Raw genomic sequence first — 18495 nt, 5'->3', positions numbered from 1 at the left:
GAGAAGCTTCAGCAAATAAGGACCAGTCCCTGTTAACAGAGGAATAAATGAGAGACAGCTCCAGCAGCTGTCCCAAAAGGCTGCCAGCAATACTCCATAGCAGCCCTGACACATTCTTAGGAGGAAAGATGGGGGGAGTGGAATGTGCTCACCCATCCTGTATCACATTGAGTCAGTGCTGCTGAAGCATCTCTGAGACTTTGGACAACGATGGCTCTGGCTGTAGCATCCCAAAGCTGTTCCTTGGGGAGGACTGAAAGAATAAAGAAGCTTTTGATCTCTTGCAGGCTTTTGGCTGCCATTATTTTTTTCTCTTTGTGTTCTGATGTGTGTGTTTTTTCTCTCTCTCTCAAAAAAGAAAAGAACAAAAAAAAAAAAAGAAAAAATGAATTTATCAAGACAGCTCCCAGTGTATGCGTGAGTATTTTTGTTGTGGTAGGGATGGGCAAACTTGGAAGGCACTGCTGGTCTTTCTTTCTGTGACACTTTATACTTACAGCTTTTTTGGTATTTTGCTTGTTTGTGCAGTGAGTGTTGATCTCTGTAGCATGGAAATGTGGGGAATAGACACTTTGAACCCTCTACAGAGAAATCAGGTTTCTGTGACAAGGAGAGATGGAAGGCATCTGCACGATCCTTTCCCATTCTTGCTCCCACTTTCCTGGATATCCGTGTCTGTATAGCCTTTAAAATTCACTGTGACCATGACTTATGCCATGACTGGCTTGGTGTAAACTAATTCTGGTGGGAGATAGCAGGCTATCAGCTGTTGACATTCACACACATCTCCACATGGCTCCTTGGGCATGAGATAGAGGAGAAGCCACCCTCTGCTGGAATTGCTCCTTGCATACAATATGCTCACTATACCTTTGTTACCTGGGTGCCTTGCTGGCTGTCTTTTGTATTCACTGGATGCCTTTCATCTTTTATTTAGATTGTGTCAACTTGCTGTTCTCTTTTTATACAGCACCCATCACCCAGCAAAAGGCCAAAATGATCCTCCAGCTTTATTGTCTGGCTATAAACAGACCCAGTCCCAGAGTTAAATGCAAGAAGACTGCAGGTTTTGTAAGGGCAGACAAACCCAGATGGAAAATCTGCATCCCTGCTCAGATTTATTTGTTTTGCCAGTGTTCAGCTCTGTGTGTGTCCTATCTCACCCTTTACCCTCCTAGAAAGCCCCCCTCCTTTCTCAAGACTGATGGTTTCATACTTCCATCACAAGAGATAATTAGCAGGTTAATTGTCTAAGGCTGTTCTCAAGCCTCTCTCTTTGCTTGCTACTTCTTATTTACTTCATATTGCCATCCACAAATCACAGAATCACCAAGGTTGGAAAGGACCCCCAGATCACCCAGCCCAACCACCCACCCATCACCAACAGCCCTCACTAATCCATGTCCCTCAACACAACGTTCAAACGTTCCTTGAACACCTCCAGGTTTGGTGACTCCACCACCTCCCTGGGCAGCCCATTCCACTGCCTGACCACTCTTTCAGAGCAGTAGTATTTCCTAATGTCCAGCCTGAACCTCCCCTGGTGCAGCTTGAAGCCATTCCCTCTGGTCCTATCACCAGTTACATGAAAGAAGAGGCCTCCCCAGCTCACTACAGCCTCCCTTCAGGTAATTATAGAGAGCAATAAGGTCTCAACAGAGACCCAGCACTGACCTCTGGGGAACACCGCTCATGAACAGTCACCTGTTGGATTTAACTCCATTCACCACTACTCTCTGGGTCTGGCCCTCCAGCCAATGTTGTACCTGTCCAAGCCAAGGGCTGCCAGCTTCTGCAGGAGAATTCTGTGGGAGACAGTGTCAAAGGCTTTGCTGAAGTCTAGGTAGAGCACATCAACAGCCTTTTCCTCATCCACCAGACAGATCACTAGATCATACAAGGTGATCAGGTTGGTCAAGCAGGACCTGCCCATTGTGAACCCATGCTGGCTGCACCTGATACCCCGGTTGTCTTGCACTTGCCATGTGATCTCTCTCAAAACAATCTGCTCCATAACCTTCCCTGGCACTGAAGTCAGGCTGACATGAATCTCTAAGCAAGCTTTTCCTGTTTACAACCACTCCTAAACACATACAAATGATGTATCAAGAGGAATATTAATTGTACATACAGATTATTCCATTCATAATGTTTATCTCACAAAGAGCATCACCTAGGGTCCACTCATGACATATTAATAACACAGATGACATGCTTGACATTTAGAACACTCTTTCTAAATGACTTCTTCCACTCCCAGTCTCACTCGTATTGGTTCACAAGTGAATATGCTGTCACACACAGCTTCCTGATGGAGAGGGTAATCCATTTAATAGATACCATAAAACTATACTATTAATATCAATTTTTGAATCTGTCGTGACTGCAAATATGTAGATTAGATGTCTATATAAAATGTTGATATATCAGCACGTCACTATGAATTTGCATCAGTTGCATTGTTTGGGATGAAGGTGTGTTCTAAAATAATGCTGTAGATATCTGCATTTATGGAACAGCTGCTGATGTGTCAGGTTTTATCTGCCTGGTGTACACCAAACAGCTCCCATCAGCTTTGTTACAGACCTACAGTATACATGGGAAGAGTTGGAAATTTTCCATTATCAAGTGTTTGGAAATGTCACCCAGCTCAAAGTCTGCTGTGGAGTTCAGTCCTTTTCTTCAACAGCTGTGTTGAGCCAGGAATGGCACAGGGCATTTGGCATCACAGAGAGGTTGATGGATTGGAGAGTGTTAAGAGGAAAGCAACAGAAAAGGATATGAGTTGAAAAGCCTGATTTATGGGAAAAGATAAAAGAAAATCGATGTAGAGGAAGAACTCTCTCTGTGGTACTTAGACAAGCTCCAGGATTACTCAGCCTTCAGGTCCTTACTGCCCGAGGCCCTTCTCAGATATAAACACTTTGGTCCTCCTCCCCAAGGTCCAGACTTAGAAAAAGAAGCAGTTTTCTGGACCAGAGGCTCTGCAATCTACAGAAGTGGCACCTGCTTAAACATGGGGGATGATGACCAGAAAGTTGTTCACAAAGCCGCGCGGGCAGCATGTGTTACTCTTCTGTTACTCCATCATGGGATAAGAGCAATCTGTGGTGGTCTTCTAGAAGTTTCAGGGTAGAAAATGGGACATAATAATCCAAAGATCAATGACTTGACAGCCAAGAGACAGGAAGCAAGGAAAGATCTTCAGGTCATCACTCCAGGCTTGTGTGCCAGACACAGCTCCTGTAGGATTGGCTGTGAGGAAGGAGTTGGTCTTCAGCCATCCATGCTGGAGTAACTCTTCTTGACACAGGAATGTGGGAAAAATCCCCATTATCAGTGTTTCATGCCATTCCTGACTGTGCTAGGAGGAAAGCTGGACTCAGAGCTACTTAGACACCACATGCACCCACACAGGCTGATACAAGACCGTCCTGCACACAAAGAAGGAAATGTTGCAGCTCTGAAAATACCACCTAGGAGATGTAAAAAAGGCAACAGTGATTTTCCTCAGTACACAGTAATATAACCTCTCCTCCATAGGCTAAATTTGTCATAAAAAGTGGCATAAACACACATTTTACAGCCCAGTTAGCAGTGACCAAAGGAAACAAATATTTGGGGCATTTGTGTAAAGTATTTTTAAACACTCCAGGTTAGTAAGTGAGGAAGGTCAGGGTAAAGTGTGCTGTGCTCTAGGTAATAGATTCTACTTTTTCTGCCATTCTTTGTATTTGCTGCCCTTTCCCAACTTCCAGCCTCCACTGAGTTCAGCAGTGGGATTTAGGTGACAAGAACTTACACAATCAAAGAATCATAGAATCACCAAGATTGGAAAAGACCTAAAAGATCATCCAGTCCAACCGTTCACCTATTACCAATAACTCCCACTAAACCATGTCCCTCAACACAACATCCAGTCACTCCTTGAACACCCCCAGGGTAGGTGACTCCACCACCTCCCTGTGCAGTCCATTCCAATGATCTGGGAAATCCATTTGTAGGTTCACCCTCTTCATCCCTATTTGTCTCCTCACTCCTTTCACTTTGAGCCTTTGAGAAGGAGATAGAACACAGAATACACACTTTTAATTCATTAGTGTTTGCAAACAGCTTTGGAGATATTCGAATGGAGGTGAGAGTGCCACGTTGTATGGCAGGAGCTGGTTGTAGTGTTGCTCAGCGTTAAGCTCAAGTCACCTTCCTAGAATGTAGAAAATAGTTTCTGCTCTAATTAGCATGCTAAGCACTTGTCTTCTTTTCTTGTTTGAAGTGTCATCTTTTCATTACAGCACAAACAGGCGGCACCTTAGAAAAATTCCTCTCAATTAGTAGCAACCAGAAGCTGCCTTAATTGTTTAAAAAATAAAGTGGGAAATGGTCAAAATAATAGCACAATCTGTATTGACTGCTGCATTTTCAGTACGGCACACTGTCACATTATGGCATGGCAGGAGTAGGAGCTGATGTGTCATATTTCATTCTGTCACCATTAACGTGGAGTGGCATGTCGTGTTATGTACTGTCACCGAAGTCATGTCATTAAACACTGACACATAAGAAAACACATGATTAAAACAATCCAGGGGCGAAAAAATCCTTTAAAAAAAATCAAGTACAAGATTTTCTTACGTAAATTTAATTCCATTCTGTTTACACAGGTGTTGCTGTTGAAGCTGCTCTGGTTTCCTGCAGGTCTTTGTCTCTACTTCAATTATTCCCAGCTCTTGCAGATTTTGACAACGCTGCTCAGACCCCTGCAGTGGGGAAGGAGAGCTGCGTGATGTCGGAGAGGCAGAGAGCTGCCACACTGCCAGGCACAAGTCTCATTGTAAAACCCTACGGGAGAGCAGGGAATGTAGATTTTGCTCTGATGTTGCTGGAGGAGATGAATACTGTTCTCTCCGGCTGTACACTTCCACACCGTGTAGAACCTGGCTGGGAAGACATATCCAGGTAAAACCTACAAGGTCTTGTCTCCTCTGCTTTCCCAGGATGACAGCTGACTCTGTTCATTATCTCAGGATCTCTTCTCTCCTTTGAGGGCAGGAGAATGTGCGGTGTTGCAGTACCATTATAACCTGGAGCTTGCCTTTCAGAGAAATGTTTCCCCTTTGTGATGTGAAGGATAATTCTTGGTTTTGTGTGCCAAATCCAACACATGGAGGGGTTCTCTGCCTCTTTTTCGAGATGTCTGAACAGGGAACTCAGGCTGGATGGGCTTTTCTGGGATGACTTGAAAAGGGGACCCTCAAAAACTGTCCCCAGAGAACAGATATCAGCTCCTGCCCCTCTCCTCCCCTGTGAGGAAGATGCAGGCTTCCGTGAGGTGACTGTAGGCTGCCATGGGGGAGCTGTGGGCAATGAAGAGCTGTAGTACATGAATAGCTGTAGGCCATGAGGAGCTGTAAGATATGAGAAGCTGTAGACCACCGTGAAGGAGCTGTAGACCCCCATGAGGGAGCTGTAGACAACCATGAGGAGCTGTGGGCCATGAGGAGCTGTTGGCCATGAGGTCTGTAGGCCACCATGAGGCCTCCCCTCAATCCCTGCTTCTCTGGGCTGAGCAAACCAAGGGATCTCAGTTTTCCTCATGCATTTTTCTCTCTAAGATTTCTTTAGCAGGCTGCCCAGAGCAGGAAGCCAAGGCAGCTGTTCCAAATTCCCCTTTGGAATAGCCACGTCTTGCTATATCTGCAAGTGACCACAGTGGGACCCATATCTCATCATGGTCTGCCCAACAGAAAGGAATGGACACAACAGTGTCCCCAGGCAGGGCAGCCCATCATTGTGCCATGCATGGAGGAGAACCAAGGGACCAGGCTGGACCAAGACCAAGTGGTTACAAAATGGCCATCAATAAGCAGAGTCCGGAAATTAGCAGGTCTTGAAACTTGGAGAAAGTGATGTCCTGGAACAGGTTCCAGCAGGAGCAGTGGAGGCAAGAAGCCCATGTGGTTTAAAATTGAGCTTTATGAATAGGTTTTATTATGTGGCTGCCAGCAATAGCAAGGGCTGAATTGATGGCTGGGAAGGTTCCTTTTAAGGCATTTTGGTCTTTGCTCCATGCTTTGCATTCTCCTGGGATTTTTTAAGGTGACCTTCAAAGCATGGCTTTTAGAAAGCAAATTCTATCACACTGTGATTTCTTTGCAAAGTGTAAAGAAACCTTGAAAGATTGTTAAATATTTGTGTTAGTTTCTGCTCGACGGTTGCATTTGAATGGATAGGAAAGTTGGGTCTAGTTTTGCTGGAAGCCCTGCTGGTCTTCTGATGCGTCTGTTGGGAGAGTGGCTTTAATGTCTGCACTCCTCCAGTGAGTTCACTGCTCAAAGAGCCTTATGTAGACAGATTCTGGGAAAAGAATAAAAAATGCCACATGAAACCAACTACTCTTTTACTTACATTATAATGACACCTATATTTTTTCCCTTCGTAACTGTCTCATTTAGGTGACTCATAGACATGCCTTAATCTCCTCATTGATTTCTCTTTCGCTAACCTTTATCTGCTGTTTACTTTTCTAAGCGATAAGTTCTTTCTAACCTTATCTTGTCACCAGATTATGAAACCAAAATTAATGACAGACCAATTATATGGATAAACAAAGAACAAAGTATATTGCTAATTAAGAATATGCTTATGTAAAGACTTGGATCATACCATTGTACTTCATATTGTACCAGAGCTGTCACACACACAAATATAGCAATGTACATATGGCCATCACACAATTAATCATGCATATCCTTGTGTTATGGTTGGTAGTAATATATGCTTAAGGATCTATCGTAGATCTGTAGTTTGTAGGTGATTTTTATGTCAGGCTGGAAACCAAATTCCCATGGTGCTTCAACACCAATGTCAAAGCTGCAGCTAAACTCTGGATAACCTCTGGATTGTAAAGGATGCCAAATGGAGTACAGTTAGGGATTTGTTTGTAAAGGGGAAGTGCCAGGTGCAGGTGATGCACATACTCTGTGCCAGCACTAATTTGGCATCAAAACTACAATGCTCTTGTGGCTTAAATGTAAGAGTGTATTGCGAGACAGAGCAAAATGGATTATGCCATCGATTCCTAGCAAGCACATCCCCTGTGGAGAGGCAGGTTAGAGCAAGCTGCCTTTGAGCTCTGCTCAGCTTCTCATGTGCTTTGTTAGGAGTGAAATACACACCAATTAGTGCTTCACAGACATTTAGCAAAGGAATCGCATATTCCAGTGGTGTTTTTGGTGGGAACAAATGATCTGAATTCAAAACTTTCCAAGAGTGGTTTGGCCTACTGTGAGTGAGGGATGCTGCTGAGTCACAGCACACAGGATTGGCAGCATGCACTTTATCTAAATATATGTTTGTATTTCTGTAAGCAAGGCAGCAACAGAAAGAGCTGTATTTACCAAAATCAATAAACTTGTTAACTCGATCTTCTCTATCAGAAAAGATTAGTAACTAATCCTTTCTCCTTTACCTTGGTCACAGTCCAGGCATATTTATTACAAGGATAGGAAAAATTCTGCTATCCTGGGGGGATAATTAAAACAAACTTATGGAAAGGACAGCTCTCTCTGCATCCAGTACCCGTCTGCCAGCATCACTATGTTTGAGCCCATCCCATGTATAACACAGAAAACTGTGATTTCTCAAAGTAAACAAGCACCCAGCACAATTTTTGCAGAGCTCAGTGGATTGATGATCAGTCTGCAAATGGAGCATGGATGCCTGATGGCCCTTAAAATGTTCAACATGTGCCTGCTTGCATAAGGATGTGCGTTTGCAGGAGTTTCTATCCTAAGTTTTGGTGTTGACTGCCCCAAAATGTGGGAGATTTGGGCTGAGAAAGCTCTGGACAATGCTGGATGAGAGGCTGCTGGAGGACAAAGCAGTTGATCTAGGATGATGCCTTTGCTTTCAGCAGGCAGCAGTCTCTGCAATCCACTTGGACTCTGTGAGGTCGAGCTTTGCTTCTGACTCAATGAACCATTTGGAAGTGGAATATCCTTTTGTTCCTGGATTGTTCTTTGTATCTTCAAGGAAGACAATGAGGAGATTTTTATTTATTTTTTTAATAGTAATTTAAGAGCTCAGTGAACACAAATTGAGGAACAATAACTGGTGGCAAATGAAAAGGCACTTGATGTATGAGATGGATAAAGGTTGTTGGCTAAGGGAAGCCATACATTCAACACAATAAGCCAGAGTAATCATGTATTACCCCACATAGCATTTATTTATTCTTTTTTCTCGAGTGTGATTAAAGGTGAAATCCTGGCTTTACTAAAGGAAAAAAATTAAAAATGTGGTGATTTAACCGTTGATTTGAATGGAGACACCTTCTATCTCTTGAAATTTAAGTAGTACTTACTGCCATTGTTTGGAATGGAGAGAGATAATCACAGAGAGGGAGAAGATGGATTGGAGGAGGGAAGAAAGGCAAAACTGTCTGGAGAAGAACAGAGAGTCAAAAGCTGCAAAAGGTCTCAGAAAAGACTTCAGAAGACTCCAGACAGGCTGTATCTTACAGGGCTGTGTAATGTGGGGAAAGCACTGGAATGGGTCTTAAGAGAGGGCAGCTGGGCTGAGTTAAAGGGAGGGCTAGAGGACAGCTAATTTTTCCTGCACGGTGATAGAGGATGGTTCTTATTCCATCAGTTTGCAGACAGTCGTAGCCACATTCTGACTTGCTTAATGTTATATTGGAACAAGTGCAGATGAAGCCTATTTCTGCTCTGTCCCACATCAAAAGCTTTGGAGAAGAAGAAAGATGCCTGCAGCCTTTGATTGGTTGGGAAAGAAACATGCTTTGTTCTGGGAGTGAATTGGTTAAAGGACAGCCTAGAAATCAACTGATATGCATCAGAATATATACATTTTTCCATTCATCAATCAAAGAATCTGGTATAATTGGTCTTTAGTGGGATGATTTATTCGCAGTGTTTTAATGTGACCTAAATCCAATCTTACTCATCATCAGCAGCCATTGTTCTTGGCACTCGTTTTAATCAGATGTCTCACTAATCCAGACTGATTGTCTAGTGGCTTTCACACATGCCGAGACAGAGTTGTTCAGAGAAGGAAAAACTCCAGGAAAAGTCCTTTTTTTTGCAGTTGTATGGAGCTAGGCCCTCTGTGCTGTGTATTTCTTGGCTCTGTGTCACACCAGTTGTTAGCTTTTTCCAGCCTGGGCTCTCCTTCAGTTCCCTTCGGCTGCTGCTTAACTGCTGCTATCCAGAGTCACTTTTTCTTCCCTTTAATTTCTCAGTAATCTGGTACACACCAGTCAGCAGCACTGGGCAGGGTTTCATGTCCCTTCTGCTGGCTGTCAAGGCTGGGTTTTATCTTGGGTCTGCTCAGAGGCAAATTATTTTTCTTATTTCAGACATGTATCTTGGGATGGAGGAGGTGTCTTTCTGAAGGGCACCGGAACCACCTAATCCCCCAGCGTTACTCTGGGGTGAATTCAAGGGAAGCTTTCCATTAGCCCAGTGTAATTCAGATGAGGCCAAGAAGGGCAGCAGGAACCCCACCCCGTTTCCCACTGCCTGCTGGATTTTCTCTAGATGGGACACTCTGACATCTTCTCTGGTTCCACCAGCTATTAAGCACATAAACGTTTTATTAGTCAGGTTGTTGCTGTGATGGTAAGAAGTAAAACATGAGATTTATGGTCTCCAGGGAAGAAGGTCATGATGACATCAAGTATAGAGAAAAAACACACTCTGGCCAAGGCTCCTGGTTCTGCCTTTTTGTGTCACGCAGAGAAACAATCCAGCTCTGTTTGAGATGCCTCCAATGCACAGCCTGAACCAAGCTAGATAACTAGACAGCAGCGTGGAAGGGCCTGTGGGAGCAAAAAAAACCCTGTTACCACCTCCTGAAGAAACGTTATCACATCAGCTACACACCCGGCAGTGAGATGGAGGTGAAGAGATGCCAGAATTTGTCATTTCCTCCTTGCTGGGTTCTCTGTTTTGCAAATTTACAGGCGTTCTGTTGTTGCCTTTGAGGTGACAGGAAAAATATAAATTAAACAAGGCAAATAAGAGCCTGTACTGCAAGAGGTGCCACACTGAAGAATGAGGGAGGGCTGGGGAGCTTTGCTGGCTCAGTTTGCCCAGACCATGAGCTGGAGGGCCCTTAGCAGAAGATCCAAGCAGTGGGAAAGCTACTGAGGAGGAGCTGCCGCCCATCACTATGCTGGGGACCATAGAGACAGGTCAGACGCGACACTGAAGAGCTGATGGCGGTTTGGGGGGAAAATAGGGCACTGATGAGTATTTTGATTGGAAGTGACAGTCGGTCTGTATCCAGGTTGTGGGTTTTTTTTCACTTTGTTTTCCTTTTACTGTTTTTCTCCTCACTAATTTCTGCTCAGGAGGGTGCCACAGTCCTGCTCCTACTTGTCACTGTTTGTGTAGGTGTGGGGAAAGACGATGCAGACAGAATGCCTTCTTATGAGAAGAAAGCTGCATTTTCAATGGCTTTTTTGAATGGCTTGTGGGTTTTTCTTGTGCAACAGAGCTTACCTTGCAGGCCCTGTGCCAGCTTGTGGCTGTGCAGAGCTCAGGGCTCCTGGCTCAGCTCCTGCTGCACAGGGTGTCATTTCTACATCACAGCTCAGAGCAGAAATGTTCTGTCTCTTGTTTCCCTATTTTCTGCATTTCTTGCTTGGGTATGTTGCTGTTGACCAAGTGTCTCTATAAATAAGAGCAGCAGCTGATGACAGATACAGGAAGTGTCACTGCTATTTCAAACCATGGGAAACTGAGGAATGGAGAAGGAACTGGCTTGGAACTTAAGATATTGGTCATTAATTTATTTTCAAAAACAAGGTTGGAATAGAGATGTCTTAGGAAAGCCCTCGTGCTTCATCTGAAGTGTTTTCCATTACGAACTGCTGCTGGGCTCTGCTGGAGACATCCCATCAGACAGTGGATCTATAGACATAAGTGCTCATTGCAACCCAACCCCTTTGGTGCTCTTCTGCCAGGACCTGAGGGACCAGCGGGACCTGAGGAAGCAGGACAAGACTGTGGGTTGCTCAAGCAATGATTATCAGTTCTTTTGAGCCCTACAAATGAAAGAAAGCAATTCCCCAAAAGCCTCTGTCCTTCACCAACCTCACAGACTTGGCAGATGTTTCCCATTAAAATGCACAGAGGTACAACGCTGATCTCGGCATCCATTCCCGTTGTGAGCTGGGATCTCAGATGTTTCATTTGTTCATGCTTAAAAGCATTTCCATTCACCTTTGAAATCGACTCTCCTTCTCCTGTCCCCTGCCCCCACTGCTCAAGCAGCTGGACATGTTTTACATCCCCCTCACCCCCGTGATGCAGACGGCTGTGTGCATGCATTATTGGCCGTCTCATAGTCCTGCCTGCAACGACAGCACTGCTAAGTGCCCTCCGAATGCTTAATGCTGCCATTATTATTCTGGTGGGCATCTCCAGAAGCTTCATGCAGTTGGATGAGTCTAGCCTTTTACCTCAACTCCATCAACAAATGTCTTCATCACCCTGAGTTCTGTAATGGCTACAGAGGCAGAGGGTGGGGAGTCTCCTCTGAATAGAGGAATCACTCCTAGCAGTAACAGTCTGCCCTGGAATCACAAAATAGCACCACTACTATGCACATCTCACTCCTTCTCCTTGCCTAGCTGTGAGCCAGAAGGTCTGGGGATGAGGGTTAGAGCCTGAAGGGAAATGCAGCCATCAACCCATCCCCACCATGCCCACAAACCTTCAGTGCCACATCTCCACATTTCTTGTACACCTCCAGGGACAGTGACTCTACCACCTCCTTGGACAGCCTGTTCCAATACCTCACCAGTGGCTCATGGTTCAGCTCCAGCCAGAGGAGCTCAGTTTGACAGGTTGTTTTTCAGCTTGAAAGCACAGAGAGAAATATCCCTCCCATGTCTGTGTGAGCTGCTGCCCCTCGGGATGCAATTGGTACCTGAAGGGACCCCTCCCACCCGCAGTAAGCAGATGGATTTGTTGGGAGTGCAGCTCCTGAAATGCAGCCCTTGCTTGCCACTTCCACTCAGGCCTCCATCACCTTAATGAGCCCTTATTCCTGGTGACAGCTACACCTCACAGCACATCAGGCACTTCTGAGATGCTGCTGCCTGGGAGAGACACAAATTAAGTCCATCTCACCCTGGAAATGAGACTCACAGGGGGAGGGGAAACTACTTCCCATGCCTCAAGCAGAGGCAATGACCAACATGGGGCAAAGCTGCAGAAGATGCACGTGTGCTCAGAGCAACGTCCTCCTCTTCAGAGAAGGAATAGGAATCAGGAGACACAGGGGTTTGTTTCTCCCTTCCTTCTCTGGGTGGATTAATAACGCTTTCAGTTGGTTTATTCATTCCTTGGCTTGTTTTGTCAATTGAGCTGCTCTTGTTACCCCAGAAGGAACCTGGGGAATGATGTATGGGCCTGACAGCAAGATTAAACATCCCATTTACTGCGCCCTGTCTGCAGAATTCAGACAGCAGAGGCACAGGGAACAGTAATGATAGCCACAGAGCAAACAGAAAACAGATACTTCTCATCCTTAGCTCATTTCTTTAGGGGAAAGGGGCAGAGGGAGAAAAAGGAGAAAACAGAGAAAATAAACTGCAAAAGGGAGAAGGAGAAAAAGCATCAGAAGGAGGCTTTATTAACACTTGATTCAAATGAGCTCAAAGTCAGTACAGGGTTAGCAGTTTCTCTCTTGTGGCAGAGAAGCTGAGGACTGTGCAGCTGGGAGCTTTGCTGTTGCACAGCCCAGTCACTTGTGCTTAATATTGCCCTGAGTATCATCTTCTGACATTTTCTGTGGGGGTTTTTTGGAACTGCAGCTGCTCTGGGCCGAGTGGGTGCTCAAGACAACATGTGAGATGGCTTTGAATGCAAAACGGGGCTGGTGGCAGGTACCCAAGGCTCTGCCTTGCTGCTGCCTCTGTGCCAGAAAGCAGCAGATGGGAGAGGAGCTGAGAGCAGCTTTGGGAAGGCAGAGCTGGTTTGGCCCAGCTGCAATGGACTGAGATGTTCAGGCTGGAACTGGTCCCAGGAAGCAGCCTTGGTGGGACAGCTGGTTGCAGGGGTGAGGATGAGCTCTTCCCAGAACTTTTTGCACTCAGCTACAAAGAGAGGCAGAAGTGGAGATCAGAAGGTCATCTCTTTGAGGACGCTTGAATCTGACCTAGAAGTGAGGGATGTAGTTAAGCCAAGTGTTAAACCACTGTGTCTTGACTGTGTGTTTTAGGATGACAGTTTGCAATGCTGAATGGTTACAAAAGAATTATTCTGACCAGGCCAAGAGCTGATTTTGAAGAACTGCTGTAAATCAGCCAAACAAAAATCCCTTGGCTTTACAAGTAGCATCTGCATCATTTTTCCTCCTCCCAGAACTCTCTGCCCTTTCCATAAATGACTGGAGAATCAGCTTCCCTTCCCTTTCCCTGACCAATCTTCGTGCCTCAGGAAATCCTATCTGCACACCTGCTATATACTGGGACCTATTGAGAACCTTTAAACTTCAAACACACATAAGAGCCTTGGGCAGACAGCACTGGGTGAGTCCACTCATCTCAGCTGGAGTATTTCTGGTGTGCAGGTTGGAGCTCCCAGCATGTGGGCATCCCTTGCTTGGTGGGACTGACCCAGTGGTTCTCTTGGGGTCAACACTATATGCCTTTGAGCTGGACATGGGAATGGCTTTGGTGGAGTTTGTGACTTTTTCACGGCTCAGTAAATGTCGCTATGAAATGATCACATCCAGCCACGCGTGATGGATCAGCAACAAAAAAGGTCAGACCCAACTGTAAATATTTCAAGCCTTGTAAAATATTCATTGGGAGCTATGAATGCAGAAGAAGAGGGATGGGCCAGAGATCCTCCAGCCTGCTCCATGCTCCTGCATCCGGGTGCACAGCTGCTGCTGGATCTCTTTGATGTAGATGTAGCAGAATGAATCTGGACTACTTATCTCTTCTTAAAACAGAAGGAACAATCTTCAGTGTCTGGGGCATATAAGAACCTGGAGTTTGGTTGGGCTGTACTCAGATGACACAGGAGAAGAAGTTGGCAAAGGAACAGGGAGATGTCAGGATGGGGAATGGAGTTGCAGAGCTACTGCTACCTCCCCCACAAAGCACTGAAATCCCACAGCCTCCCCATGAAACCTAATCTCAGGTGGATAAAGGTAGCGAGACACATTTCACTCCAAATTACAGACTGTTCCACTGCTCCCCACCTCCTCTTCCAGCAATTTCAGAGGCATTCATCACAAACCAAACTTCTCCACCAGTTTCTTGTCAGCTGTAATCTCTTCGGATGCCTTTGTGTTTTCCCTGCCCTCCCTCAGTGTTTGCAGTATGTCCTAATTCATGACAACTGGTGGTGTTTGTTATTGGTAGAGCAACACTGAGACCAAGATCAGGCCCAGCTGTGCTCTGCGTTTGACAGTTATAAGTAAAAAGACAGCTTCTACCTCCAAAAAGCTCAGCACTTGAAGTCTGCAATGAGAAACAACAGATGGAAACAGAATCATGGACTACATGGGACAGCAGGGGACAGTAGTGGAGTTTTGTCTTTCTTATAATAGGTACTCTTCTTATTTAACAACATACTTCCTGCCCCTTGGCAAAACCCTCATCAAATATCAATAGATGCCATCACATCTGCTTTTGCTGGACCAGTGCTTCAATAAATAACCCCCATTTTTTCCAAGGGTTGTTGCAAAGTCCTGGCTCTCGCTCTGAAGGAGAACATGGTGCTTTTAACAAATGCCCCCCCCAACAGTGCTCCCTATTGAGAAAGGTCTGTATAGTAAAGCGGTTTTGCTGGAGACTGGCAGTGCATACAAATAGTGCTGTCTGTTGGCTCATGCACCCGGGGTCTATTGTATTTCTTGCTCACAGCCTGAATGGATTTCTTGTGCTTTCCCAAAGGATTTCTGAAGAAATTATGTATTTTGTAAAAATTAGCTACTAGCTCAAACTCCTTTGCTCTGCTCTTTGCATCATCATACTGCTCTTAGGAGCTTTTTGGAGGGCAAGATTGGATTTCTTCCTCTGCCCAAATATCTGCTGTTCATACCAGAGGTGGTGAGAGGAGGCTCAGACCCCTCCTGGAGAAAAACGATTTAAGCAATATCCAGACACTGCATGAGAGGGAAAGATGTCAGCTGGCCAGAAGAGCTGCAAACCTGTGCCAGGAATATCAGTGGGTCAGGAAGCCTGGTAGAAAGCAGCCACATTTCCCTGGTTCCATGCCATGTGTGCAGGCTGATGGTTGATCTGTACAACCGTGAGACCTGGAGGCTGCAGAGAGCAGCTGGAGGGATCAGAGCACAGTCCTGGTGTTCTGGGGTCTTCCCAAGTAGATGTCACCACCCTGACCAGCAGACTCGGGTATCCCAGCTCCTCTGTTTGCGTTCCAAGTCCTTCAGACCAATTAGGCTCAGTTTGTATTGTTGTTTTTCCTCCATCCCCAGCTGTCAGCTTCACTGGTGCTCCTGACACCAGAAATGTGACAGCCGCGCTGGGAGCATCCCACTCCACACATCACTGCTTGTGCTGCATCCCCCGCAGACAAACACACACCATCCCCAAGACCCGCAAAATGCCACTGCCTGCGAGGAACGTGTCCAGCTGGAAGATGACAAGCAGTGGGAGCTGACCTGCCATCAAGCTGGGGCCTCGTATGCAACCAATTATGAGCATAGGGGAGCACCAAACCCCTTGTCTGGGGCAGGAGGGCATCAGATCCATCCCACTGGCTCTGTATATAGGCACTAACAATTTCTGTACGGGTATTAAATGTGATAAAGCCTCTACTCATAGCTAGGACATATCAGAGGGAATGGAGCTGTTGATTGAAGGGGCTATTTTTACAGTCAATTCTCCAAGCAGTTTAATGGTCATGAGCGGTCAAGACCTCTGTTTTATATCTCACCACTAAGAAGGATGCCCGGAGCAGTGGGAGCTTCCCCTAATCCCATAGGCTGGGGCTGAGATTTCAAGGGAAGAGCACCACCTGCTGACATCCCTTCCTTGCAGCTTTCGGAGGTGACCATGCACAGGCTCGGGACTTTCACAAGGGACTGCTATGAAAACTGGGGAAGCTCCCATTCCTATGGGCAACTTCGTTTCTTTGCTGTTTTAACTGAAATTCGGGCTCCCATGTCCGTGTACCTCTGAGCATGAGGCCCACCTTTAGCATCACCTTCCAGTTGGGACCTGCAGGAACTCCTCTTTATGTCTCTCTGAGCAAGCCTGTGTGGTCCAGCCCTCACTGTAGGATCATCAAGCACCAGTGATGGGGATCCTGAGATGAAAATAAGTGACCCTGTTCCCCAAACCCTTTAATAGAAAACTGTTAAAAACGCAGTTAGAAAGTGGTGATTCTTGGTTGCCACCAGTCAAGGGCTGGATGTGAACATCACCATCTGATTATCCTTTGTAACAGTGTAAAGTAATGGACTCTTTTGGCTTCTGACTTCTTCAGAAAGGGTGTTTTTTTTTTCCCCAGCGCTGCACATCAAGGACTGAGGTATTTTAAATATGTATAAGCTGATGGAAAGCAGTCATGAAAGAAAGAGTGTGGCTGATGAGCCTGTGTGAGGCATTTCTATTGCTGAATTAATTGGTGTAGGAGATGAGGCAGACACATGGTGAATTGTCTGCCTTTCAGAGCACTTTAATAGAAAACACACAGATTCACTCTTTGACACTTCCTCTGCCTTGGCTGGTCTGTTCCCTGGATGTGCTGGACCCATGTCTGCTTTTCCACCTTCTTACCACACATTTGAGTAGTTCCGTTGCTCTCGCTCTAAGTTTTCCTCTCTATTTGACCCTCCATCCCTTTAATCAGCTCAGAGGTCTGATTGCAAAACCAGCTACCTGTGTCAGGATCAAGCCTTGGTGCTTAGTATCCCCACAGCATCCTTCTGCTTTGGGATGAGATCCTGGAGCTCTGGGACACCTCTTCATTCTCCCAACCCTTGGGAGAGGCTGGATGGATCAGGAAGGACTCCTTCTCCTTGTAGCACACGCAGTCCATTCAACAGAAATGCTATGAGTGACGGAAGGCCCAAGTGATGGAAATGCATGGCTGTGAATTGAGAGAATCTGTAAAACTGAGTGTCCTACAATGAAGTACACACCAAGCAGAGGAGAAATGGCCAAACTGGAGGAACTTCCCCAACAGCTGCAAAACCTCAGCTGAATGTAAAGGCAGGCGCAAGCAGAAGGAGCTGCTCTGGCTGCCAGCAGGCACTGGGAAGGACTGGGATGCACTGGGGGGGATGGTGCTCCCTTCGTAGTGAATAGTAACAGACTGAGCCACCAACACACCTCCCGAACACCTCCCCCTTCCCCCATCCACAGCACACAGAAAAAGACCCCGCTATTTTCTTTTCACCTCCAGCCTGACCTTTTCAGCTAAGACATTCATTCCGTGTTTAAGAAGTTGAAAAGACACACTTTAAATCTGCGTGGACTCAGTTCCTTTTTAATTCGCCTGGTGTTTTCCCTCTGTTTGACCTAAATTTGCTCCCCCACATCACCGCTTGCCCCAGATTTGTTGGGCCTGGAAAGAAGCCAGAGAAGGAAAAGAAAAAAGAAAGGCGGGTTGGGGGGGGGGGGGGGGGGGAAGGGGAGGAGGGGAAAGAACAAAAAAAGAAGAGAAAGATACTCACAAAGCACCATTTGTTACATTTTCTTTGAGTAGATTGATCCAGCTTTCCTGCTCAGCTTTGCTTTGTGTCCAGACAATGAAGATGCACTTTTCCCTGCTGGCATAATTGGCTGCAATTAAGCCGTGGACAAGATGTTTGGTTAACGATCCACAGGAGACACAATTTGGGGATTAGGGGAGATCTGGTTTCCTGAGAGTTGGCCATCATCTTTCTCTGTGTCTGCTGCTGGATGAAGCAGCCTTCGTCCCCCTCCCTAAGCACTGCTCAGCTGAGGTTCTTGAAGGGTTTGGCAGGTCACCAACAAGCAGGACCAGCCCCGGGTTTTGGCCATTAGCATCTTGGATGGGGCTGTTGCAGTGGAGACTGTAGGGGGGATAAATATTTACATAGAGTCTCCCAGAACAAAGATAATTTCCTATCAGTGTGTAGGTGGCCCTTATTGATGTCTCCACATGGGACCACACGTTTGCATTGGCCTCAGCATGGATCCTCAGCAGGAAAAGAACAATTTTCTCCTGTAACCCATATACCTTATTTCTGATAATTTACATTACACGGGTGCTGGAGCCCTGGGTTTGACCCACACAACCACCTGCAAAGCTTTGAGCCACGGGGTGCTGAGGATACGCTGAGAGGCACCGAGGAAGGATCCACAGCCTGTTGTACATCTGTGATCTAAATCCACTTAATTAAAGGCTCACTCATGGCTTGGGTGCACACAACCCTGCTGGGATGTGAGCTGTCCTCCCTGTCAAAGGGCTCAGTGTTTTTCCAGGGTTTGAGGTAAGAGGGATCGTGGTGAGAAAA

At 46.0% G+C, this 18495-nt stretch overlaps 1 long non-coding RNA gene across 2 annotated transcripts; it reads right to left on the bottom strand.

Moving 5' to 3' along the window:
* Positions 1-12632: 12632 nt before the first annotated feature.
* Positions 12633-17958, bottom strand: LOC116654351 (uncharacterized). 2 transcript variants are annotated; one of them, XR_004309547.2, is made up of 2 exons: positions 17689-17958; positions 12633-13188 (listed from the first exon to the last, which is right to left on the bottom strand). It is a non-coding gene; the product is annotated as an uncharacterized LOC116654351 (long non-coding RNA). The 2 variants fall into 2 exon arrangements; XR_014935134.1 differs by lacking the exon at positions 12633-13188 and adding an exon at positions 16671-17102 and having other exon boundaries at positions 17689-17924.
* Between the last annotated feature and the right edge of the window lie 537 nt (positions 17959-18495).

The sequence above is a fragment of the Coturnix japonica genome, chromosome 17, assembly GCF_054131305.1.
Source record: "Coturnix japonica strain WE chromosome 17, WE-NBRP24, whole genome shotgun sequence".
Lineage (NCBI taxonomy): Eukaryota > Metazoa > Chordata > Aves > Galliformes > Phasianidae > Coturnix > Coturnix japonica.
Note: the sequence above shows the minus strand (reverse complement) of the source record. Positions and strands in the feature narration are given on the sequence as shown.